Raw genomic sequence first — 26528 nt, forward strand, 5'->3', positions numbered from 1 at the left:
CAAACTTCACACAAATAAAACAGGAAACCACAGTTCCGCCAGCTCCCGTGGAGATTAGGCAACACTAAAGATTAAACTACCAGACGCGTTTTATAACCACTCAATTTTCCTCCTTTAACCAGATGGGGTTTTGTCTAGATAATATTTTGCTCTCTCAGGTTGCGTCAGTTGTCTCGGTCCCCACAAGCGTAGGATTCGGCTAGAGAAGCTGCAAAAGGCTCTTAACACCGCTTTCTTTCTTCTGTCAAATCCTGAAGACTCCAAGCTAGCTCCCTCGCCCAGAGACCCCGCCTCGCGGCCCCAAGGGGGCGGCATGCGCATGCTCGGTGCGCACCGCCGGCCCCCCAGCTTGGAACGCGTTCGTTCCGGCTCCATTCCCCGTGGGCCCTCGCGCGCAGCGTGCGGCCGGCTCCCTCGGCCTCCGTGCCCCGCCCGGTCGTTTTTTGGGCGCGCACCGCCTCGCGCGAGTGAGCTCCGGGCCGGGAGGATCCCAGCGAGCGGTGATTGGCTGACGCGGGGGCTTGTGTCGGCCGGGTGAAACTCTAGGCTAGATCGGAGTCAGCTCCGGGGCGGTGCTGGGCGCATCTCAGGTAAACGGGTTTGCTGGGGAGTGTTGGGGAACCGGAGAGGAAAGGTGGGCTGAGAATAGCCCTGGAAACTCCGCCTGCAGCCTCCTTGGACTAGGTGACGGCGCAGAGCGGAATCTGCACAGGTGAAAGTTGGCCCGGTACGGCCGGTAGTGATGGGGTTCTCTGGAAGGTCAGAGTACACAGGTTCTTTTTCTGGGTATGATTTCGGCATCTTTACCAGTTTCTCATTATGAGTTGAGCAGCTGAGCATTTTATTCGAGGGTGTAGGTTTTTGTTTGTTTTCCCCTTAAGCGGCGGTGAGTTGGAGCGTATGTTCTGGTTCAACCCAGGATTGACTCTGTGCCCTTGAGAGTTATTAAATCGTTTTGTACTTCAGTTCTCACACTTGTAACTTTCGACAAAGAACGCAGTGCTTCTTTAAGGTACGTGGAGCCATGCTGCAGAAAGATATTGTTTGAACACTTTAGGTTTACAATGTCTGTTGGCCCAAATTCTCTAACTGGAAGGCGACACCACCCAACAGTATTTGTGAAGTACTTAAAGCTCCATGGATGGAAAGAACTGGATAAACATAAGATAACAACATCATTAGGATGGTAGAAAGAAAAACTTTCCACAAGAACAGGCTCTTTGAAAAGTTCCTTTGAACATTTTATGCAGATTAAATCACTGTATTACTAGTAGACAAAGGTAACCCAAAACCAAGGGAGGTTTTCTTTTCTTCCCCAGATAATTTTAACATACCATCGCACAGTGTTGTGTTTTTCAAAGTTCCTCCTTGGGAACTAATGTGGAACTAGCTACATATTCTTTTGAGTATCCTATGCAGTAGTATACCAAGACAGTTAATTAAAACAAAGCTGACTTTCTGTATTAGGTAACAGGAATTAAAGGTATCTTATTGGTGAGAGATTATGATGGCAAATCAGAAAAATGGATGGGAGATGTACACAATTTACCTTCAAAGGCAGAGTTTATAGAATTCTTTTAATGTGTTCATTTTTGAAGGGTAACAGATCTGCAGAAAAATTCGTGAATCATAAGTGTACAACTCACTGAATTTTCACAACGGATATACAGCACCTAGATCAAGAAAGAGCATTACTTGACTCTTAGACGTCCGACTTTGTGCCCCTTTCCCAAAGATAACCGTTATCTTGATTTTTAATGTCATCTATGAATTTATCTTATTACCTTTACAAAAACGTAATCATCAGACTTTTATGTTTCACTTTTGCCCATATTGTATTTGTGAGATTTATACAAGTTATGTAGCAGTAGTTTGTTCTTATTCTGTATGATCTTTCATCCAGTTTTTAGCTGTTACCAATAGGGCTTCTTTGCACATTTTTATAAGTATTTTAGTGAACATATGTATACATTTCTGTCGGCCATATACCTACTAGTTAAATGGCTACATTGTAGAATATGCAGTATGTATTTCTGGTATAACTACCAAAAAGTTTTTCAAATTAGTTGTCAATTAGCACTCCTTTCAGCAGAGTTTGAGAATTCTGGTTTCCTTAATGCTTCCAAAGCCAAATGCTTACAGCACTTAGTATTATCTTACTTATTTTAGCCATTTTGGGGGTAATATAGTGATATCACATTGTGGGTTTTCCCTGATTTCCTTAATGACTAATAATATTAAACACCTTTTTACATGTTTATTGGCCATTTGGATATCCGTAATTGCAGTGGTCATCAAATTTTATGTAATAGAGGCAGTTCTTGCTGTGCAGAGGTTCTGTTAAAGCAGTACTGTGTGAAGTTAGGGCTGCCTGTATTTTAGGTTGGGAGACCATATATAGTCTCTATTTTTTTCCTTCCTTCCCTCCTTTTCTTTCTCTCTGTCTCTTTCTCTCCCTCCCTCCTTTCCTTCCTTTTCTTTTCTCTTTCTTTTCTTTCCACTCCCTCCCTTTCTTCCTTTTTCCCTTCCCTCTCCCTTGCTCCCTCCCTCTCTTCCTGCTTTCCTTCTTTTTGGCCTACTTTCCTTCTTTCCTTTCTTTTTTGCTTGTCTGCTTGCCTCCCTCCCTCCTTTCTTTCTTGTTTCATAGCTTTCTAACCCCTGCTATGTGGAAAAATGACAGTTCAGAAATAACCCTTTAATCTTTTTGTTGGTAGTAAAATCATTAACTGAGGTGGGCTATATTGGAAAAGCATAAATACATAATAGTATTAAGTAATGCGTGCTGCAATATTTTGAAGTTACGTTTTAAATCCTTAAACTTCTCTTCTTTGCTTTTTACCACTTTTACCTCAAGACTAATTAGAGACCTGTTTGAGATTTCTCTTAACTGTTCAAAAGAGAGGTAAGAAGAGGGAAAAGAAAGGAGATGAACATCTTTGATATTGCATAAAACCCTAGGGAAAGGGTGAATGTCCAGATATTCCTGCACAAAAATATAAAGCATAAAAAAATCATAAAATACTTTTTTCACTACTTTGAGGTGGGTGTTGTCTTTTGAACTGTTTTATCTTGGTATGGCTTGATTGAAATTTATATCTTCTGATTGTGTATATTCATAATATGGGAAGTAATAGCCAATGGCTTGGGCTATGACACTCAATTGTGGTATTCCTGCCCAGGATGGAGGTTTCTTCTTCCTTAAGTGTCCCATTGGGCTGTCCAGGTCATCTTCTCTTGCTTTGGGCTCCATGCCTTTCACTCAGTACCAAAAGTATCAAAAGTCTTTTGAAAGTATCAAAAACTTTCTTTTAATACTATTTCAGCCTATGTTAACATTTTAAGGTAACACTTTAGGTGGTTTATAGAAATGAATTTAGGTTTGTATTTAGATGTTTATATGCTAAAGTAATGAGAAGTTTTCAGGTAGTCTCCATCAATGTGATTTTTCTTTGATATAGATAATTAATATTTTTCCAATCTTGATTGTTATGCAAACACAAATTTAGGATAAACCATTAGGCCTCAGCTTCTACCACCAACAACCCACTGCTATCCTTGAGCCGTTCTTAAGTAGAAATTCTGAGCATAGGCATTTATATACGTGTATACACACACACACACACACACACAATTTGACTAGTATAGATACCTTTCTGCTTTATAATGCCACATATAGCAATTGTACTTATATGCAATGTTTTCACTGCACTTCTTGAGCCAGAGCTGGAGTTACTACAAATTATTATGGCTTGTAAAGGGTATGTGCTGTGGAGGCAGTTTTCTAACAAGTGAGTCCTTTCTCCCCCCACCCCCCTTGGCTTTTGACCTCATATGGGAGCAAATAGGGTATTTATGTAGTACAAATGTTTAATGGTAGTACACTGATTGTATGACTAAGAATATATCTTCTGTATGAATAAGAATATATCTGGCAGTGCAGTTGTTATTGTTAGCTTCCTAGAGTACCTACTCCCTGGACATAGCCTGCATCGCATTGCCATTGTTGGCCTCTTGGACACCATTTTTCAGGTTTCAAGTGGGGACAAAACTTGCGTTTTCTGGTTGTAGTTTCTATTTTTAGATATTACATTTAGGTTTACTTTGTTTAAGGTGACTCTGCTATGCTCTATTATCTGTTGATTTTTATACTTGACTTTTAGCAAAGAATGTTAATACTGCAATGTCCAGATACCTGGGACTGGGATGGGCAGAGGACAGCTGACTTTCATCTCACATGCCACCTACAGAGATAGCTTTAGGGCTGCTGGGAGAAAAAGAAGTAACGCACAGTATTAGTCAATTGTTGCTGCTGCTCTTGTTAGTACAGTATTACTCTCTTTACCTGAGAGTAATTGAGTAATTTACCTGAGAGTAATTGAATTGAGTGGATTTTGAAACTTAAATAGAGGATAGGATTTTTTTAGGGCATTAATTGAAAAGGTGTATACTACAGTGAAAGAGCACTGGGCAAAAGAGTAGAATAAGCATGGCTTATTACCTGTCTGTGTTAACCTCTCCTGGAACTTGGCTCTCTTTTGTAAAATGAGACATTTTGACCAAGGATCTGATAGTGATCCTTTCCTAAAGATACAGAATTTAGAATGTAGAATTTAAATGACTGTGGGTGTAATTTCGGCTACCCTGAGGTTTTTTTTTTTGTTTTTTTGTTTTTTTGTTTTTTTTTTAGCGAAAACAGTGAAGCCTTGAGAGATTGTATTTACTAAAATCCAGTTCGCCTAACTTGTATTCCAGTTGCCTTTTCCATTATGTTACTTGTGATAGGCTGCCTTCTAAAATAACCCTGGTATTCAGACACCTGTATAATCCTTTTTCCTAAGGGTAGACTGAATCTAGAGACTCACTTCTAAACAATTGTATGATGGGGGTGCGAGGGAAGTTAAGGGGTAGAGAGATTAAGCAAAAAGGAAATGGACATGGACAACAGTGTGGTGTTTGCTGGGGGAGGGTGGTATTAAGGGGTATAATGGAAAAAATACAATAAAGATTAAGTTGAAAAAAGAATATGGCAAAAATGGTAAATGTCACTGAGATTAAGTTACAAAAGTCTGTAACTTCCTTTTTGCTGGCATTTTCTTGCTCACTTTGATGAAGCCAGCTACCATGTTATGAGCTGACCTGTTTAGAGACCTGCCTGTCAAAGGCTTAATGGGGGCCTTTGTGACAATCTCTTCCTTATGGATTTATATGTGTATAACTGATTGACAGTTACTGAGTGTTAAATCTCCCTGTATAATTATGGATTTTGTTCTTTCTTGTAGTTCTGTTTTTTATTTATTTATTATGAAGTCATGTTATTAGAAGCATACAATTTTATAATTGTTTTTTTGCCCTATGAATTGAACCTTTTTTCCATTAATAAGTATCCATTTTTACCTGTGGTAATGCTTTTTGTTTTATAGTTTAATATGAATTTTTAATAAACTTTTTATTTCGAAATAATTTTAGACTTACCAAAAAGTTGCAGAAATAGTACAGAAAGTTTTTGTAAACCCTTCACCCTACTTCTAATGTTAATGCAATATATAATCATAGTACAATGATCAAAACCAAGAAATGAATATTGATATAAGTATTCACTAAATTATACACTTTATCCAGGTATCAATGGTTTTTTCGTCAGTGTTCTTTTTTCTGTTCTAGGACCCAATCTGGATCCCATGTTGTATTTACCTGTCAGATTTCCTGAGTCTTCTCTAAGCTCTGACCTCTCTTTGACTTTGATACAGCTATGTCAGCCTTCTTTTGGTTAATGTGTACATAGAATTGGATTTTTAAAAATCCAGTGGGACATCTTTGTTTTACAATTGGAGCATATAGTATTTGGATCACTTTATCCTTTCATATTTGGTATTATTCTATTTTTATCCTTTGTTACTTTGGAAATTATGCATGCTTTACCATTCTTTTAGTGGTTATTGTAGAGACTATTGCATCCTGAAATGTATCTTTACGGACCTTTCTTTATACATTTCCTTACATGTGTATATGTATCTAAATACATAGTTTTGGGAGTTTTTTGCTTTTTTACTTTCTTAGTATAATGATAGTTATGTTTTATTATTTTATAACTTCCCCTTTTCATTTTATAATATTTTATACATATTTCTATGTTAATTTATGTATGCATAGTGTTTATAGTGTTTATATAGCATAATTTGTTTAACTAGACCTTAATATGTAGCTATTCATGCTATTTCTAATTTTTTAAACTATGAACAGCACTGCAGTTTATGTTCTTGTATGTCTATGTTTGCACCCTTGCTAGAATGCAGATTTCTAATAGAATTATAGAATCAAAGTTTGCATGTTTAAAGCTTTAATAAACATTGTAGGCATTGTTTTTATTTTTTAATGGCATAGTTTTTTATAAAAACAGTATATGCTCTTTATAAACTCTTTCATGTGACATAAATAAAGAGATGACAGCAAAACATTACTCCAAATTCTATAACCCCAATCAAAACAACCGTCATTTAATACCAGATGCATGACATTTCATGTTTCTGTCCTTGCAGTATTCAATACTTTTTTTAAAAGTACCCATAGACACATGTTTGTAAAACTTCACAACACCAAGAATTAAAAAAAATACTGAAGGTTTAGAAAGAAAACAAAAATGGGCTCCCTAAAAAGAAAAAAGAATTGAGTGAACGTACCAGCATTAGTCTTCTTGACCAGCATTATCATTTGCTAGAACATAGTGTTGCAGTGATTTCAAAGTTTTGAAGGATAATAGTTTCAACCCCCCCAATTCTTGGCTAGTCAACAACCTTTGAAGTATGAGAGTAGAAAAAAGACTACCATACAAGGAGATCCTCAGAAGTTATGCTCTAGCAAAAGAAAGATTAAGAGAAGATATGGAATATAGGAAACAGTAAATCCAACCCAGGAGAACAGTGAAATGATGTCCCAGGCCTAGAGTACAGATGGTCCAGATTCCGGAGAAGCCTCTTAAGGAAGGAGGTTTCCAGGAAATAACAGCAATTTAAGAGATCTTATTACTATAATATCTGGATCTGGAGTTTTCTTTGTTGGAAGTTTTCTTGAAACTGTGAATTCAATTCCTTTAATAGATACAGGACTATTCTGGTTACCTCTTCTTAATTGAGTTTGCTTTGGTAGATTGTGTTTTCTAAGGAATTTTTAAAATTTATGGGTGTAAAGCTGTTTGTGATATTCCCTCTTTATCTTTTTAATACCTGTGGGATCATTTTAATGTCCTTGTCTTCTTCCTGATAATTTGCATTGTATGTCTCTATTTTGATCAATCTGGAAAGAGGTTTACCAATTTCATTTTAAAGAATCAGCTTTTGGTTTCATTGATCTTTTCTATGTTGATTTTATATTTTCAATTTCATGGATTTTTGCTTTCTTTTAATTTCCTTTCTTCTGTCTGATTTGGGTTTAATTTTCTCTTAATTATGTAGTTTTTAAAAAGTGGAAGCTTAAATATTGAGAGGCCTTCCTCCTTTTTACATATATGTGTTAGTGCCATAAATTTCCCTCCAAGCACTGCCCAGGCTACATACCATACATTTTGGTAATCTATTTCCATTTTTATATCATTTAAAATACTTATAATTTCCCTTTCTTCTTTCTTTTTGAATCATGGGTTATTTAGAAGTGTTTGAGGATTTTCTAGATACTTTTATTGATTTCTAGTTTATTTTTCTTCTAGTAAGATAACATAATTTGTAAAATTGCAGTTTTTGTAAATGTGTTGAGGTTTGTTCTATAGACTAGAATGGGTTCTTTTCTGGTAAATGTGCCGTGTGCACTTGAAAAGATTCTGTATTCAGCCATGTTGGATTGAGTTTCCTATAAATGTCAGTTAGGTCAAGTTGATTGATATTCTGAGTCTTCTATATCCTTACTGATTTTCTGAACACTTATTCTCCTGATTGCTGAGAGAGGTGTGGTGAAGTTTCTAACTATAATTAGGGATTTGTCTGATGATTTTTCATTATAACTTACGTATTTTGACACCCTTAGTAAATACTTACGTATTTAGGATTGTTTGTTTTGTTAGTGAATTAAACTGCTTAATGTACTTCTTTAATCTTGGCAATATTTCTTGCTTTATTTTGTTTAATATTAATATGGCCACTCATTTCTTTTGATTAGTACTTGCATGCTTTTCTTTTCCTACTGTGCTCCATTATCCTAAATAAAATATAATTCGGGAGGGTAATATGTATGATATTTTCATTATGTGTGGAGAGGTGTACATGTTCTAAGACATGTACACAAAGGGACTGAATATGGCACTGGCATACTTAATATTTTAAGCTGAACACCCTGGCTGGGTGGCTTAGTTTGTTGGAGAGTTGTCCTGTGCACCGAAAGGTTATGGGACTGATCCCTGGTCAGGGTGCATAACTAGATTGTAAGTTTGATCCCTGGTCAGGGCACAAATGGGAGGCAACCTATTGTTTCTCTCCTTCCTTCTCATCCTCTCCATAAAATAAATGAAAAAATATCCTCTGGTGAAGATTAAAACATATATTAACAAAAAGACTTCTGAGACTTTCGGTCAATATGGCGGCATAGGTAAACATGGCTTGCCTCCTCACACAACCACATCAAAATTGCAAGTAAAATATAGAACAACCATCATGTAGAACAGTCAGAAATTGAGTTGAATGGAAGTCCAAGAACTATGGAATTAAAGAAACCGCATCCATCCAGATTGGTAGGAGGGGCAGGGATGTGGAATGGGCTGGTCCCACATCCACATGTGGTGGATAAAAATTTGGGAGGGATATTTCGGCAGCCAGGAGCCCCAGCCCCACACCAGGCCCCTCCATCCCAGGATTACAGTACTAGGAGGATAAGTCTCCATAACTTCTGGCTGCAAAACCCAGCAGGGATTGAGTCAGTGGAAGAAACTTCTGGAGTCCCAGGCAGTTCCCCTTAAAGAACCCACACACAGACTTACTCAGATTCACTTCCTCTGAGCTCCTGTGCTAGGATAGTAGCTTGAAAGGCACCAGTGACATACAGGGAAGGACTGCAGTATCTGGCATCAGGGCAGGAGCTGGGTGACCGCTGTCTCCCAGTGGGCAGAGGCCATTGTTCCTTTTCTAAACCCTCCCCCTACAGAGCTAGTGGGCAGGAGCCATATCTGAGACTATAACTAACACTATTTGTTAGACCTGGCTAACACTGTTTGCCCTGCCCTGGAGATCCCCTGAGTCTCTGTTTCACCCAACTAACCAGCCCACCCAAGCTGTTAACAGTGGCCTTTCCACATTAATGTCTAGTCTTGGCTTATGCTTCACAACTTCCTAAATCCTATCAAACAAGCAACAGCCAAGGTATAGAAGCCCTTAACCTCTATACCTCTTTTTTTTAAATATAAAGTTTTATTTATTTGCTTTTAGAGAGAGGGAAAGGGAGGGGAATAGCAATGTGAGAAATAGCAATGAGAGAAATACATCAATTGGTTGTCTCTCTCATGCCCCAGCCAGGGATGTGGCCACAACCTAGGCATGTGCCCTGACCAGGAGTCAAACCAGCGACCCTTTGACTTGCAGGACAGCACTAAGTCCACTGAGCCACACCAGCCAGGCCACTTTCACAGTTCTTATTAAGTGGCCACAGGCCTGGCACTGGCAGCAGCCAACCTAGATTTACAGCTTGACTTCGCCTGGGGTTCTGTAAGCCCAGCGCAAGTAGCAGCCATCCCTGATTGGTTTATAGCTGGTGCAGTGTGGCCCTGGCAGAACACAGGTGAGGGATGATCTTGGCCTGCACAACCCAGGAAATCCAGGGCCTGCACACCTAGTAGACAGCTGCAGACCGCAATGAAGCACCACCACACTGCCCCTAAATAGCTGATCCTCCACAGAGGGCAGAGGTTGGTGGTCAGTGGTCACAGCCAGTCCTAGCAGGTGACTGGCCTGGGTAAATCCTTTCCATTGACCTGCCAACAGCAATCAAGGCTCTGCTACAGGAGGAGGATGTACTTAGTTTACATGGAGGGTATACCTTTGTTACAGAACACGGGCCAAGTGGGGTACAACAAACTATTACCAAAAGGGTCCCCCACTAGGTTTGCTTATCCACTACCATAGGAAAGATGTCTTTCAATGCCAGAGATTTGTGAAAAGGAAAGGAAATGTTCATTTAAAGCTGTATAGACTTAAAGTATGACCTAATGTTTTCATTAAAATATCAAAGTCCTTTAGGATACCCACAGACACACACAGTGCTTCCTTCTCCCTCTGCCCTAATTTGGGGTATCATATCTCAGGAAAAGAAGTAGATTCAGGCTCCCAGCACCATCAGCTGTGTCACTGTCCAGGATCAAGCCATGTGGTTCTTCCTGGCAAAGCTGTGAGGGGGTCTTCACTCTGCCAAGACTGTGTGGTTCTCCCCTTAATGGCTGCTATGTCTGGGTTTAAATCCCCGCACCAATCTTCCTCTGCAGCCCCATTTCTGACTCCTCCCACCATTGGCTACACTTGCCAGCACTCCCATATCCTTCCAGCTTTACTGGGCTGCCATAGTGAGTCTGGGCAGGCGTGGCCCCATGGTGTGGAGCCAGTCATCTCCAAGCTGTCATGCAGGCACTGTAACCAGGGGGACCTGCCCCCCAGTTACATCTTGGGTGGAAGTCCCTTCCATCCCCCTAGCTCAGAGCATGGCCAAAGCTATTTAACATATCTATGCAACCAGTTAAAGGTTATAAATATGTTAAATGACCACACCAGAGGTTAGCTACAAAGCTGTTGGTGTACAAAACAGCTCTCAATGGCCCCGATTCATGTGTCCCTTCCCTCAACTCACACTTGTGTGCGGGGAGGGGGGCCGAGGACATCCTTTATATCTTTCTAATATTTCCTGGACTCCTTGAGTTCTGGACCCCATTCCAAATCCTTATTTGGGGCCCCCCTCTTGGCTGCACCCTGTTACACCTTGAGTGTACAGCTTAGGTGATAGGGGAGGCTGTGCCACTGGACCCTACACGACACCTATATTAGGCCACGCTACCAAGATAGGGAGTCATAGCACCTCTATCGGATACTTAGAAATAAACAAAAGAGGCTGCTGTCAAAACAAGGAGGCAAAGGAATGTGGCCCAAATGAAGGAACAGATCAAAACTCCAGAGAAAGAACTAAATAAAATTGAGATAAGCAATCTGTCAGATACAGAGTTAAAAACATTGTTTATAAGGATGCTGAAGGAACTTTGTGAGGATCTCAACAGCATAAAACATCCTGTCACAAATGAAGGATACATTGATTGGAATAAGGAACAATTTATATGGATACAACAGTAGAGTGGATGAAGCCAAGAATCAAACCAATGGTTTGGAACATAAGGAAGCAAAAGACAACCAATCAGAACAACAAGAAGGAAAAAGAATCCAGGAGAATGCAGACAGTGTAATCGTTCTCTGGGACAACTTCAGGCATTCCAACATTCTCATCATGGGGGTGCCAGAAGGAGAGGAGAGGGAAAAAGAAGTTGGAAATCTATTTAAAAAAAAATGAAGGAGGACTCCCTTAATTTGGTGAATAAAATAGACATGTAATTCCAGGAATCACAGAGAGTCCCAGACAGGGTGGATGCAAAGAGGCCCATTCCAAGGCACATCATAATGAAAATGCCAAAGGTTAAAGATAAAGAAAGAATCTTAAAAGCAGCAAGAGAAAGGCAGTTGATTACCTATAGGAGAGTTCCCATGAGACTGTTAGCTGATTCCTCAAAAGAAACTTTTCAGGCTAGAAGGGATTGGTAAGAAATATTCAAGGTCATGAAGAGCAGGAACCTACAACCAAGATTGCTCTGCCCATTGCAGATACCATTTAGAATAGAAGGGCAGATGGAGAACTTCCCAGACAAGAAAAAGACTAAGTGAGTTTATCATCACCAAACTATTATTATATAAAATGTTAAGGGGACTTACTTAAGGGAAAAATGAGGAGCATCAAGACTATTAACAATAAAATGGCAATAAATACATATCTATCAGCAATTGAAGCTGGAGAACAAAGGAAGCAAACAAGAATGGAGACAGAATTATTGATACAGAAAATGTTTTGATGGTCGCCAGATGGAGTTGTGGGGAATGAGTGAAGAGGTGAGGGAGTTAAAAAATACAAATTGGTAGTTTGCTGAATAGCTGTGGGGATGTAAGTTACGGTATAGGAAGTGGAGTAGCCAGAGAACTTACATACATGACCCGTGGACATGAACAAAGGTGTGGGTGTGCCCAAGGGAGCTGGTGCTTGGTGGAGGGGGGCAGAGGAGGAAGAATCGGGAAACTGTAATAGCATGGTCAATAAAATATAATTGAGAAATAAGCTTATAGAAATTCAAAAAATATATATATGTAAACATTTTAAGCTGAAAAAATTTGGCAAATGGCAGATTCAAGAAGGACTCTCTGACCTCCCTCTTCTCCCCTGAAGAAGGTCACATATGACCCTGTTGTGAGAGGTGTCCTCCATATACCCAAAAGGAAGGAGCATCCTTATCTCCAAAGATAGAAGGATTAGGATACTCGGAGGAATCCAAAGGGACAGGCCTTGCTGTGTTTCCCCCAGTTTACTACTCTTGGCACCTATACTCTTTGTCCTACCATGTTTTCTAGTTTTCATCAGACCTAGTATAAGAGGGTTTAGGCTTAACTATTTCTGGGGTTGTTATTTGCTTGTGAAGGCTCTTTTGTCATGTAAAACTTAAATTAAATAAATTTATATGCATTTGTCCTGTTAATCTGTGTTGTTAGTTTAATATTCAGTTCCAGCCAGGGATTTTAAGAGGATTGAGAAAAAGTTTTTCCTCAACTATGGTGTGTATTTTGTTATTTGTGTATTTATTTATTTTAAATAATGTTTTGATCTTAAGAAGTATGTCTTATTCCTAAGATCATGTAAATTTATGTTAGGATACAATGATAAAAGTGTGCATCACATAATGAGAAAACTTTTTGCATTATTACTCAGTTGGAATTTTAATGGTAATTTCTAATAGATACTATTTGTATTTGAGTGTTGAAATGCTGTTTTGCATTAAGTCTCAACCATATACATGTAACCTAAACATTTTTTAAATGTTTAAATTCCTTTTTGTGAAATACTTTCTGAAGTATGACAGACTTTTAAAGCAGCATGTCTTGAAGCTAATTAGTACTTTAATACCTTTATTATCTTTTAAATTTAATGTAAATTGAGCTATTTCCTTAATTTATGTCAAATAACTTATTACCAGATTGGGAGCTGCAGGTATTGTGTGATAGAGCTTATGATATCTCAAAGTAGAACATTTTATTCAGTGGCATGAGCTGGCACAGTGGGCAAGATTATTCTAATTCATTTGGGTAAGTGAATTATAGCTTAGGCAGTTCTTATACAGAAACTCACTGAGTTTCTTTATCATTCTTCATTGGTAAGAAATGCAACTTCAGATTTCAGTGGCTTAATTTCTATTGTCTTTATTTCATGCAGGTGATTGATTTTATTTCCATTTAAATTAAAATCAAAGTTTACATCTTTAAATGCCTATGTTTTTGGTTGTTAATCATCTTAGATTTAAAATTTCATTTAAATACTTTGTCACATGATTACTAACTGTTTGGCCTGAAAGTTCATATTTGATCTACATGTAAATATATCTTAGATATTACAGAAATTATTTTCTTCACTAAAGGATTTTTTGAAATCATTGTCTTCTAAAATATGTTCTTAAGTATTTTATGAAAAACAAAGGACCATATTATTTGCCTATTAGTGGATAAATATTTAGACTACTTTTTAACATTCCCACATTAAATGTTAATGGTATTTTTAAAAATGGCCATAAAGGTGTTCCTTTTAGTGCTGTTGGTAACAGAATATTATGATATTGCCATCAATCAAATACTGAACAGCCATTAAAATGATTTGAAAAAAAACATTTATGATATAATATTGCAGACAAAAATCACATACTTGTAGATATTGAGTACACATATGTAAATATGTAAAACAAAAATGACCAAGTCACCATACTAAGACTTTAAGAATAGTTTATGTTTTGGTAGTGAGTGTAAGGGGTGATCTTTTTTTCTTTCTTTCTACTTTTGCTTTTTTCTTTCTTTCTACTTTTGCTGGACTATTTTTTATAGGATATGGTCATTTGGGCAGTGTCTAGAATTTATAGCTCCATTTTTTTTTATCATTAGCAGTCTCTGCAAAATCAAGAATTCAAGTATCATTTGACTTTAACATTGGATCAGCTCTGACTTCTAGTGATTATAGTTAGAGTATAACCAGCATATTTGTTTTAAAGGAAGTAATGATTTTAAGCCCTTTGAAATCTTCCAAATGAATTGTCAAAAGATTGAAAAGTAATTATATAGAAAAATGTTTCCTGTTACTTTTGAGAAATAGCTAGTTCTAAGATCTGGCAATGAAGTGTGAGTGAGGGAGTGGGAAAGAGAGAGGAGGAGAGGAGAAAAATGAGAGAGAATAGATGTGTATTTTTAGAAGAGGGAAATGGGAGGGTGGGATGAGCTTGGAGTTAGAGAATTTCAAGCACCACCAGATCACTGTTGCACATTTGTTGTTACTGTACCAATGCTCTCCTATGGTTAGAATTGGACAGGGAAGACGGCAGCCTCTGAGTTGTGTACTAGGATCAGAAAGGCTGTTATTATTGCAACAATAACCCCCAAGTTGTGACTTAAAACACACAGGTTTATTTCTCACCCATACAGAATTTGGCTTAGAGATCAGAGCTCCTTCTACCTTATGAGGTCACTAATTCAAGTATGATTTTTAAGGTTGTTGCAGGAGGGGAAAAGGACTAAAGGTTAAAGGATATCATAGAATGCCCTGCAGGCGCATCTTGAAATGGACTTGTATCACTTCCGCCCACACTACTTTTGCTATTGAATACAACTCAGTCACATGACCCAAATGTAAAGACAGCTAGGAAATGCAGTTTTCTTGTATATTCAGGAACATTAACTGCTATGGTTATAGGTCAGTCAGTCTGGTGTTTGGAAGGGGTAAAGGTAGAATAAATAAATGATGGTTAGATCTTGTAAGGAATTAAATGTTTGTGCTCTGCCCCTCACCATTCATACATTGAAACCTAACTCCCTATTAGGATGTGGAACCTTTGGGAGATAACTAGAATTCCATAAGGTCATGAGGGCACAGCCCTTAGAAATTAAATTAGTGCTCTTTTAAGAGTCATAAGAGAGCGTGCTTCCCTTCTCCACTCTCTACCATGTGAGAATAATGTGAGAAGTGAGCCGTCTGCAGCCCAGAAGGGGACTCTTACCAGAACTAAACTGTGCCAGTGCTGACCTCAGACTTCAGGTTCCAGAAGTATGAGAAGTAAATGTCTTCCCTGAGCCCTGGCTGGCGTAGCTCAGTGGACTGAGCGTGGGCTGCGAACCAAAGTGTCTCAGGTTCGATTCCCAGTCGGGGCACATGCCTGGGTTGCAGGCCATGGCCCCCAGCAACCGCACATTGATGTTTCTCTATCTCTCTCTCTTTCTCCCTTCCTTCCCTCTCTAAAAATAAATAAATAAAATCTTTAAAAAAAAAATGTCTGCCCTGGTTGATGTGTCTCAGTGGATTGAATGCAGGCCTGTGAACCACAGGGTGACCTGTTTGATTCCCAGTCAGGACACATGCCTGGGTTGTGGGCCAGGTCCTCAGTAGGGGGAGCATGAGTGGGAACCACACATTGATGTTTCTCTCTCTCCTTCCCTTCCCCTCTGTCTAAAAATAAAATAAATACAATCTTTAATAAAGAAATATCTGTTGTTTATAAGTCACCCACTCTATGGTATTTTTGTTATAGAAGCCAAACATTCTAAGACAGATCCCATCTGTTTTCATTACCCCAGTAAGATTTTTGCTCTCCCTTAATATTACCCCATTGCACTTGCAGCTTGGGTTATTGGGTTATATTGGTGGGACAGACACAAATTGTTCTAAGGCAACATGGCAGATGTGAGCTACACAAATTTTTCTCTAACTTAATCTCACAGCATCACCAGTGTTTTCTCTTCAGTCAAGGTTGTAGTCCTCCTTTCCCACAAGCTTCCTTCAAGACAGCTAACACTTACATGAATTTCTTGGTTTTTGGTTGGTTCCTTGGGTCTGTGATGCCCTCTCTTTTTTCTAGTTGTTTTTTTGGGGAGAGGGCCAGCAATCTTTGAGTTCACTCACTGTCTTAAGGCTTCCTAATTTCTGAATAATTGGAGGACTTCCTAATTTTTGAACAAAACTCCTTTAGGAAAAAATTACAACCTTGTCTTATCTGAAAAGGAAAGAGTTTTATTTCTTATTCCTATAAACAGAATAAACAATTAATTACTAGGGTCTAGATAAGATGGTAATTTTGATAAACCAGGAACGTTGAGTATCTGACAATTACCAAGGATAGCAGAAGACTTTTATTGGGTAATTGGTGGAATATTATTCTTACTTTAACAAGCTTATTCCCCTTCTTCCAATAATTGATACTGTTGTTACCCACTCAGGTCAGGAAAAAGTCTGCAATAATTTTTAAAAACTGCTTTATTAAAGCAAATACATTGTTTCAAATTTTTAGCTTCTCATGGCATCCAAAAGGAAGAAAAATGAAAGGCAATTTGATTTAATAAAATAAGCACCCCAAAGGAAAGTTGAAAGTGTTCACTTAAAAATATACTTTTTTACTAAGTACTGTGCTCAGCAGGCACTAGAGATATGAATTAGAGCTGTATTAAATCCTTAGATATTATTAAAATATTAATGTATGATAGCCTTATTCATGTGAATTGATGTTGCAGAATAGTGAACAAATTAACATTGATTTTAATTAAATTAACATAAAGAGAAATATGCTTACGTTATATATTGAATTTATGTAGAGATATGGAAATAAAAATATTAAAGGGAAAAATCTGTATGTTATCATTGATTGTTACTCTTCATTCTGGTGCCTTATTTTAGTGGGCTTTTATTAAGTTAAATTTATATACTTTTGTATCCAAAAATATATTTTGATTTGAAGTTTAGTTATATCAGTGATTAAAATGTTTTTACATTTTTTAAGAGTTAGGTATTTAAAAATACTTATTGAAGAGGGAACTTTTAATATTCTTTGAGTTTTCACACCATTAATATTTTTCAAAAAACTTTTGAAATACAAAAAATTTTTCATTATTTTTTGTATTATTGGGAAAAGGTCAACAAAATGTTTAGAAACTCTGCTTATGTTTTTGTCTGTATCTCCCTAACTGTTTTTTATTATGACCATAGGGACTTTGAAGACAGTTTTACATTAGCATTTGCTTGTTGGTTGTTGTTTCATACTTGTATCCCTGTGGAGTGAGTTTTGTGTATATTATTCTCTTTAAAGGAACAACATGAATACTGTTTCCTTTGCAGAATAAAGAGCCACCATTCTTTTTCCTATGAAAAATTTTGTTAGAAGATGTTGAAGACATCCTCATTTAAAAATATCACCAATCAAATGGACAGTGTTTGTTAGCAAGTTGATTAGGAAAAATGTTGTAATTACCTGTTTGGTGTGAAAAGCTGGCCTTGTTAAAAGTCAGTTTTGTTTAGTTTGCTGTGAAATTAGTCAAAGACTGAAACATAAGCTCTGGACAGGTTTGTATATTTTCCCACTAGATGGAGCTATGCATTTACTAATGTTATTGCTCTAATAGGAAACAAGGTCAGCACAGTTATCTGATGAGATACAGGCATTTCTCTTGGTCTCTCCTTATGCTTTGTCAGTACCCCAATGGCCAAAAACATGTGACTTCATGTGACTTTCCCTTTATTGCTCTTCTCCTTATTCTACTTCGCAGATATTTTGTTTTTTAACAAATTGAAGATAAGACCCTCCACCATCAAAAAGATTATGACTTGCCAAGACTTAGATGATGGTTAGCATTTTTAGCAACAATATTTTTTAGTTAAGGTATATACATTTTTTTAGATATAATGTTATTGCATACTTAATAGACTACAGTATAGTATAAACATAACTTTTTTATGCACTGGGAAATCAAAAGCTTCATGTGACTTACCTTTTTGCAGTAGTCTAGAACCAAACCTGCTATATATATATATATATCCAAGGTATGTGTGTATTAGATTAAACTTAAGGAACCCATATATTAATACAACTAAATGATTTGTGTATTTGTTATATAACTTTAAGTAAAATAGAATTTTATCCCTTATGTTGTTTACTAGTCATCTGTAGGGAATATATACAGTGGTTTCTTTTCTTGATAGAGTTGGTAAGTTTCTCTTGGTCTATGCTTATACTTTGTCAGTACCCTAATGGCCAAAAACATTTTTAAGTAGTCCCTCTACAGTTTTAATTACCTTAAATATCTTCTACTTAATGATTTACTTGAATAACTTGAGTTCTTCATTCCCTTTGTATAAACATACTGATGGATGTCTATGGTATGCTTAGTACTCAGATTAGTGCATTTATCTGGTAGATACTTCTGCCCCTACTGATTCAGTTTATTTATGTACTTATCAATAGTTACTTGTGTTTGTCCCAAAAGTTGTTTATATCAATTATATCTGTGATAATCAAATATTTAATTAAATATTAATAAGCGAATGGAAATATAAAAAGTATTCTCCCTATGAAAACTTAGGTGAATATTTTGCAACACTCAATAAAAGGTGAATTGCTAAAAAAAAATTACTGTCCCCAGGTTCAATTCCCAGCCAGGGTACATTCCTGGGTTGCAGGCCATAACCCCCAGCAACCACACATTGATGTTTCTCTCTCTCTCTCTCTCTCTCTCTCTCTCTCTCTCTCTCTCTCTCTCTCTCTCCCTTCCCTCTCTAAAAAATAAATAAAATCTTAAAAAAAATTACTCTCACACATTAGGTGTGTGTGAGAAAGCTGTAGAAAGATAAACTAGATTTCAAACTTGTTGATGGGGCATAAAATGCTTGGAATTGTGTAAGTTCTGTATAAAAGGTGCTTTTATTTAACAGTGTGATTACAGATGCACAGGTTTTACGTTTTGATGTTTATAATTGAGAAAAATGGTCTAGGAAATTATTACTTGAAAATGCCAACTGTCCTGAATTAAAGTTATTTTTAAGTTAAAGAATTTACTTAAGTGCTTAGTAACTTTAAAATTTGTTTCTCCCAATATTGCTATGTTGCTATAGCTTTATATGCTTGTTTTAACTGATTATTATTTAGAGGACATCTAAATAAAAAGTTTAAACTAGTAAGGGATTGTCTTTTTTGGTTCAGTAGTCAGTTCTTTAGTAAGAGCTTCTCCTTCCCTGCTATAATCATATGGAAGTGATTTCATTCTCAAAAAAGGAAGTTTTTTTTCTATGCTTATGAAAAGAACTCTGCCATAGGAATCAGAAGATCTAGGTTTTAGTTCTAGAATCTAATTTAGTTCTTTAGGACCTAGAACAATAAATATTTGCTGAATAAATAAATTGAGTAGTTTTGCTTCTTAGTTGTCAAATTATCACCTGGTCAATTAACATTTCTTAGAGCCTTATCACTAAACTGAGATTTTATTAATATAGAATACATTTCTTAAGTGTTATGAGTCAAACAATGAGAAATACAAGCCTTCTTCAATTCAGATTGCTTAATTGAGAGGGACAGGAAAGTAAATAATTTATATACCCTGTGACAAGTGCTCTCATGAAGGTATGTGTAGATAGCATAAGTGAGTAGCCTTTTCAACCTGTAAATATTGGTCAAACATTTATTTAATGAGGGTAGCAAGAAATAGATTTTATGATCTTAAAAGTATTATACAGAAACAGATTAAAATACTAATTTTCTTTCACTAGTTGAAGGAAACATATCTGAAAAAGTTTGTAAAACCTTTTTCAGTTTTCTGTAGCTCTTGTTTTCACTTCTGAACCAACATTTTCTTGGTAAGCATGTTTATGAGTTTCAAAATTAGGTGATAAGTCCCCAGAAGGTGCCAGGTATTATTTTCTTAATTTTAATTAAGTGCAACTAACTACATGTATCATAGATGTTACTGAGGAATGTTTTTAAATTTTCAGGTATGTAAAGTAACATATGGAAATGTTACAGGGTGCAGCCAAGAGGGGGGACCCCAAATAGGCATTTGAAATGGGGTCCAGAACTTAAGGTGTCCAGAAGATTTTAGGATGTCCTCACACCCATTCCCCAGGTGTGGGTTGGGGGAAGGGACAAATGGAGCAAGGCCATTGAGAGTTGTTTTGAATAGCAACAGCCTTGCAGCTAACCTCTGGTGTGATCATTTAACATATCTATAGCCTTTGGCTGGTTGCTTAGATATGTTAAATAGCTGTGGCCATGCTCTGAGCCAGGGGAATGGAAGTAACTTCCCCACCAAGATGTGACTGGGGGCAGGTCCCCCAAGTTACAGCGCCTGCGTGGGAGCTTGGAGAAGATTGGCTCCAGGACATGGGGCCACACCTGCCCAGACTCATGATGGCAGCCCAGTAAAGCTGGAAGAGTATGAGTTCTGGCATGTGAAGCCGAGTGTGGGAGGAGTCGGAAATGGGGCTGCAGAGGAAGATGGGCGCGGGGATTTAAACTCAGATGCAGCAGCCGTTGTGGATAGAACCACACAGCTCTGGCAGAGTGGAGACTCCCATAGCCTTGAGAGAGAGAACCACACAGCTTTAGCAGAGTGAAGACTCCCATGGCCCTGAGGGAGAGAACCACGCGGCCTGGACAGAGTGGGGGTTCTCCCCTCAGCCCAGAGAGGGAGAACCACGTGCAGCCCTGAGAGGGAGAACCATGCAGCTGTGGAAGTGCAGAGAGGACCATGTGCCTTTGCCAGAGTGGAGACTCCTGCAGCCATTAGGGAGAGAACCACACAGCTTTAGCAGAGTGAAGACTCCCGCGGCCCTGAGGGAGAGAACCACACAGCCTTGACAGAGTGGAGACTCTCGCAGCCCTGAGAGGGAGAACCACGCGGCTTTGGCAGAGTGGGGACTCCCGTGGCCCAGGGAGAGAGGACCATGTGCCTTTGCCAGAGTGGGGACCCCTGCAGCTTTAGGAGATACAGTACTCTGGACTGGGCAAAGGGGGAAGGAAGGAAGGAAGGACTGTGTCTGTTTGTGGGGTTTTAAGGGACTTTGGGATTTTGGTAAAGACGTTAGGTCACTACTTTAAGTTTGTATAGCATTTAGCATTAAATAAACATTTCCTTTCCTTTTCACAAATCTCTGGCATTGAGAGACGTCTTTCCTCTGGCAGCGGACATAATGGACCCGGGGGCTTCTTTCAGTAATAGTTTATCGTCCCAGGTCCCCCCTTGTTTGTTCTGTAACAGAAACTGTAGTTTACTGGCATCATACTTCTAATCTATTCCAGTAATGTTTCATGGTCCTCATAGATTCCTTTACCCACCCACTCTGCCCCTGAATCCTAACTGGCTTGGCTGCACTTAATTTGAATATGACTGACACTTTGTAATTTTGAGTTTTCTAGTCCATAATCCTGGTAAATATCTCCATATACTTAGGTTTTCTTTCTTATCTCTTAATTAAGTTGTATTTTTCCCTAGGGATTTTTCTTTGTTGTAATGGCAAGGACTTAAATATAAATGTTGAAAGAAGTGTCAACAGCCAAGATTCTTGATGTGTTCCTGTATCAAGGGAATGGTTTTTAATGTTTTACTATTTTTAGAGCAGTTTTCTTGGTGGTGGTTTGTTTTAAGATACCTACTATGGAATTACTGCATTTTTAAATAATACAAGTAGTTTTTTTAAGAAATGTGGAATTTTATCAGATGCTTGACCTGTCTATAGATTTTTGCCTGTCTGTTGATGTTCTTCTGAATTGTTAGTGTAATGAGTGCATTAATTTCTTTTCAAATACTGGATAAATCTGCAATGGTATAAACATAGCCTAGTCACAATACGTTATTGCTTTTCCTCTATTTCTGGTTTCTGTTTGTTAATATTTTTAGTGCATTTTACATGTGTTTATTAATAAAATTTGCTTTTTATTTCTTGTACTATTATTTTAAAGCCTTTTTATTGATTATGCTATTACAGTTTTCTCAATTCCCCTCTCCACCCTGCTCCCCAACCCTCCAGCATTCCACCCCCTTAGTTCATATCCACCAGTTGTACATATAAGTTCTTTGAGTCCTCTGTTTCCTATACTGTTTTTTATCTCTCCCCATCTATTTTATGCCTACTAATTATACTTCTTCCCTGTACTTCCCCCTCCCCATTCCTCCCTTCCACCTCCCCACTGAAATCCCTCCATGTGATGTCCATTTCTCTGACTCTGTTCCTGTTCTGGTTGTTTGCTTAGTTTTTGTTTTCATTGTTTTTCTTTTCTTTTAGGTTTATTTGTTGATAGTTGTGAGTTGCTATTTTATTGTTCATACTTTTTATCTTCTTTTTCTTAGATAAGCCCCTTTAACATTTCATATAATAATGGCTTGGTCTGAGAAGCACTTTATCTGCCCTTCTATTTTAAATGAAAGCTTTGCTTGATAGAGTAATCTTGGATGTAGGTCCTCGCCTTTCATGACTTGAAATACTTCTTTCCAGCCCTTTCTTGCTTGCAAGGTTTCTTTTGAGAAATCAGCTGATAGTCTAATGGGCACTGTTTTGTAGGTAACCCTCTCCTTTCCCCTTGCTTCTTTTAGGATTTTCTCTTTATCTTTAATTTTGGGTAATTTAATGATGATGTGCCTTGGTGTGCTCCTCTTTGGGTTCAACTTCTTTGGGACTCTCTGAGCTTCCTGTACTTCCTGGAAGTCTATTTCCTTTGCCAGATTGGGGAAGTTTCCTTCATTATTTTGTCAAATAAGTTTTCAACTTCTTGATCTTGTTCTTCTCCTTCTGGCACCCCTATAAATCGGATATTGGAACTTTTCGAGTTGTCCCAGGGGTTCCTAAGTCTCTCTTCATTTTTTTGAATTCTTGTTTCTTCCTTTTCTTCTGTGTGGATGTTTGTTTGTTTCTTTTGTTCCAAATCATTGCTTTGAGTCCTGGTTTCCTTCCTATCACTTTTGGTTCCCTGAATATTTTGCTTTATTTCACTTTGGGTATCCTTCATTTGTTTTTTCATTTTTTGACCAGGCTCAATCAGATCTGTGAGTATTTTGATTACCAGGACCTTAAATTCTCCATCACGTAGGTTGGCGATCTCCTCCTCTCTTAGTTCTCTTTTTGAGGCTTTGCTCCGTTCTTTCATTTGGGCCATATTTCTTTGTCTTGGCGCACCTGATAAGGTGTGAGGGGGCGGAGCCCTAGGTATTCACCAGGGCAGGGCAACACTCTCCTGTGCTGCCTGTGGGGGAGGGGCCAGAGAGGGAACTGTGTGGCTCGCCTGCTTCCTCTCTGGAGCACTTTTCAAGGAACTCTCTTGTGAAACTGGGAGTATTTCCCACCCGGGCAACCCCAGCTGTAGCTCACAGTCAGCTCTGAGCCTCAGTTTTCCCTTAAGTCAGACCTCCTGTGAAGCTCGGCAGCCAGCCCCACCCTTACCATCTGCCAGGTCACTGAGTTTTTCTGAGTCGGCCTGCAAGGTCCACTGTGTTACCCGTCTGGTTGTTCTGGTTGATTTTGTTCTTTAATTCCTTGGTTGTCAGAGTTCCATGCAGTTTGATTTTCTGGTGCTTTTGGTTGTTTATTGATTTTAGATTGGTTGTTCTCCTTTTGGTTCTGCCAGGAAGTGAAGGGTTTGTACCTACACCTCCATCTTGGCTGGAACCCCCCTATTTCTTAAAGTATTCTTATATGGGTTTTGTATTCTTGCTATTCTCATACAGATTTTGCTATTATTTTCAACTCTCTGAAAGAAATTTTTAAGTAAGATTGAAGTAATTCCAAATAAGATTAGAATAATAATAATTTTAGAATATGCTACTTTCCAGGAATATTTATCTCTTCTGATTGTTTTAAAAATTCTAGGATTATTCAAGTTTTTTTAATTTATTTTATTGATTATGCTATTACAGTTGTCCCATTTTCCCCCTTCACTCCCCTCCACCCTGTATACCCTCTCCCACCCACATCCCCCCCCTTTAGTTCATGTCCATGTGTCATATTTATAAGTTCTTTAGCTTCTACATTTCCCATGCTATTCTTACCCCCCCCGTCTATTTTCAACCTACAATCTATGCTACTTATTCTCTATACCTTTTCCCCGTCTCTCCTCCTCCCACTCCCCTGTTGTTAACCCTCCATGTGATCTCCATTTCTGTGGATCTGTTCCTATTCTAGTTGTTTGCTTAGTTTTTTTTTGGTTTTGCTTTAGGTGTGGTTGTTAATAATTGTGAGTTGGCTGTCCTTTTACTATACATGTTTTTTTTTATCTTCTTTTCTTAGATAAGTCCCTTTAACATTTCATAAAATAAGGGCTTGGTGATGATGAACTCCTTTAACTTGACCTTATCTGAGAAGCACTTTATCTGCCCTTCCATTCTAAATGAAAGCTTTGCTGGATAGAGTAATCTGGGATATAGGTCTTTGTCTTTCATGACTTGGAATACTTCTTTCCAGCCCCTTCTTGCCTGCAAGGTCTCTTTTGAGAAATCAGCTGACAGTCTGATGGGAACTCCTTGGTAGGTGACTGTCCCCTTATCTCTTGCTGCTTCTAGGATTCTCTCCTTCATTTTTACCTTAGCTAATGTAATTATGATGTGCCTTGGTGTGTTTCTTCTTGGGTCCAACTTCTTTGGGACTCTCTGAGCTTCCTAGATTTCCTGGAAGTCTATTTCCTTTGCCAGAATGGGGAAGTTCTCCTTTATTATTTGTTCAAATACGTGTTCAATCTGTTGCTTTTCCTCTTCCCCTTCTGGTACTTGTATAATTCTGATGTTGGAATGTTTAAAGATGACCTGGAGGTTCTTAAGCTTCTCCTTGTTTTTTTGAATTCTTATTTCTCCATTCTTTCCTGTTTGGTTGTTTTTTTTCTTCCTTCTGGTCCACTCTATTGTTTTGAGTCCCAGTTTCCTTCCCATCACTATTGGTTTTCTGTTTATTTTCCTTCATTTCTTTTATGGTAACCTGCATTTTTTCATCTAATTTGTGCCCCAAATCAACCAATTCTGTGAGGTTCCTGATCACCAATGTTTTGAACTGTACATCTGATAGATTGGCTATCTCTCGGTTGCTTAAAATGATTGAGTCCTGGGGCATTGATCTGTTCTTTTGTTTGAGACATGTCTCTCTCTCTCTCTTTTTTTTTTTTTTTGGTCTGGTCGCTCCTGTTCTGGTGAGGGGCGGAGCCTTAGGTGTTCATCAGGGCTGGACACCCCAGTGGCTAGATTGTGACGTTGTATGTGGGGGTGGGGCGGAGGTGGGGTCGGGAGGGAACAATGGCGGTAGCTCTGTTGTCCGTGGGACCTCAGTCCCTTCTCTGAGATCCTGGGTTGCGCACTGTGCCCTGCTCCACAATTGCTGCCTCACTGGGTCTGCCAGCTGCCACTTGGGTACTCAGGGTCCACCTGCTGCGATCTTGCGTGCCCCAGATGCCTTACGCGCCCCCTCGTTGCCTTATGCGCCCAACTCTCTCTGCTCTCCTTGCTGGGACCCATGCCCAGCTGCTTGTCTCTGCCCCTCCTACTGGTCTGGATGAACAGGTCTACTTCAACTTCTTGGCTGTACGACTTCCATTCAGATAAATTCTCTGTCAGTTCTGGGTGTTATTCTGCCTCTAAATTGTTGTTCTTCCAATCTTGGTTGTGCGTGGAGGTACGGGGGCGTCCACCTATGCCTCCATCTTGGTCAGAAGTCGGATCATTCAAGTTTTTTATAGTTACTAAGTCAATTTTGGTGGTTTTTTTCCCCCAGGAATTTGTCTATCACATCTAAATTTTCAAATGTGTTGCTACAGAGAGGTTAATAATATTCTCATTATTGTTTGTGATATTGTTTCTTTGCTCTCTCTTTTCTTCATAATCAGTTTTTTCAGTTTTCAGTTTATCCATTTCTTTGGAGAACCAACTTTAGATTTTGTTGATACTCTCAATGCTATGTTTATTTTCTATTTAATTGATTTTTGCTCTTAATTTCCCCCCCTCTAATTTCTTTGGATTTATCTTACTTTAGTTCCAGTTTATTATGTCGGATGCTTAGCTCATCAATTTTCAGTCTCCTTTCATAATACAGTCAAATCTCAGTACTTAAACATCTTGGTTCTCAGACAGTTCGGTTCCTGACCACGTTGTTCATAGAAAAAATGTCTTGGTTGTTCAACAAAACTTTGGTTTTCAATTCTCAACCTGACAACCCTTTTATGCTGATACCTGTATGATGAGCCACATGTCCCTCAGGTGACAAACAAAGGATATTCAGTTTTCAAACAAATTGCTTTTGTAACAGCCTTCTGACTCCAGAAGGCTGTATGAGAAGTAATTTGTTCGAAAACCAAATTATACAGGTATCAGCATGTAGGGGTTGTCAGATGAAGAACTGAAGTTTTGTTCAACAACCGACACATTTTTTTCCATGAACAGTTTGGTCAAGAACTAAGTTGTTCAAGATGGGAGACTTTTGAGAACCAAAGTTTGAGTTTAAAT

The 26528-nt window shown here is 38.2% G+C and overlaps 1 protein-coding gene across 4 annotated transcripts in view; it reads left to right on the forward strand.

The window, feature by feature from the left end:
• Positions 1 to 393: 393 nt before the first annotated feature.
• MIPOL1 (mirror-image polydactyly 1) overlaps positions 394 to 26528 on the forward strand; it is a 306644-nt gene continuing 280509 nt past the window's right edge. Inside the window, exon 1 of one of the 4 annotated variants that reach the window (XM_045848602.1) lies at positions 394 to 590. The gene's annotated coding sequence lies outside the window, so the exon portion shown is untranslated. Of the gene's footprint in view, positions 591 to 615; positions 728 to 949; positions 1013 to 26528 lie in introns of those variants that run through there. The other 3 variants (XM_045848604.1, XM_045848603.1, XM_045848605.1) reach the window with 3 other exon arrangements.

The sequence above is a fragment of the Phyllostomus hastatus genome, unplaced genomic scaffold, assembly GCF_019186645.2.
Source record: "Phyllostomus hastatus isolate PE091 unplaced genomic scaffold, TTU_PhHast_1.1 phas_contig_62, whole genome shotgun sequence".
In the NCBI taxonomy this organism is placed as follows: domain Eukaryota; kingdom Metazoa; phylum Chordata; class Mammalia; order Chiroptera; family Phyllostomidae; genus Phyllostomus; species Phyllostomus hastatus.